A 958-nucleotide genomic window follows, 5' to 3' on the forward strand; every position below is an offset into this window, starting at 1 on the left:
AGGAGAAGAAGGAGGAGGGTGGTTGGAGGGGGGAGGGAATTGGGGAAGGGGGTTGCTGGGCTTCATCCTCTTCTTCCTCGTTGCCCCCCCCCCTGTTTCCAGACGAAGAAGAGGAGGAACAACGGTCGGGCGAAGAAGGGGCGGGGGCACGTGCAGCCCATCCGCTGCACCAACTGCGCCCGCTGCGTCCCCAAGGACAAGGCCATCAAGAAGTTTGTCATCAGGAACATCGTGGAGGCGGCGGCCGTCAGGGACATCTCGGAGGCCAGCGTCTTCGACTGTGAGGGCTGGGGGGGGCCAGGGGGACACACACACACCCCACACCACACACACCCCCCATAACAGGGAGCACACCCTGCTGACACCCCACACACACATACACACTGGGGGAGGGGGATGGCTGTGCCCCGGGGTGGTTTTTAAGGGGGTGACAGGGATGGTGACCCCACCTTGTGATCCCCTTCCCAGCTCTGGGGTGGATTTTGAGGGGGGGTGATAGGCAATGCTGACCCCCTCTGTGCTCCCCCCTCCTTCCCAGCTCTGGAGTGGTTTTTAGGAGGGTGATAGGGGGGATGCTGACCCCCCCCTGTGCCCCCTCCCTCTCCAGCCCTGGGGTGATTTCTGAATTGGGGTGAAGGAGGGGGAATGCTGACCCCCCCCGTGCCCCCCTCTCCCCCAGCCCAGGGGTGGATTTTGAGGGGGGGTGACAGGCAATGCTGGCCCCCCCTGTGCCCCCCTTCCCAGCCCTGGGGTGGATTTTGAGGGGGGGGTGACAGGGGGGATGCTGACCTCTCCTCCCTCCCTCCTCAGCCCTGGGGTGGATTTTGAGGGAGTTACAGGGGGGATGCTGACCCCCCCTGTGCCCCCCTCCCTCCCCAGCCCTGGGGGGGATTTTGGGGGGATGCTGACCCCCTCTGTACCCCCCACCCCCCGACCCTGGGGGGGGTTTTGAGGGGGG

Source organism: Calidris pugnax, unplaced genomic scaffold (genome assembly GCF_001431845.1).
Source record: "Calidris pugnax isolate Ruff unplaced genomic scaffold, ASM143184v1 scaffold541, whole genome shotgun sequence".
Classification (NCBI taxonomy): Eukaryota; Metazoa; Chordata; class Aves; order Charadriiformes; family Scolopacidae; genus Calidris; species Calidris pugnax.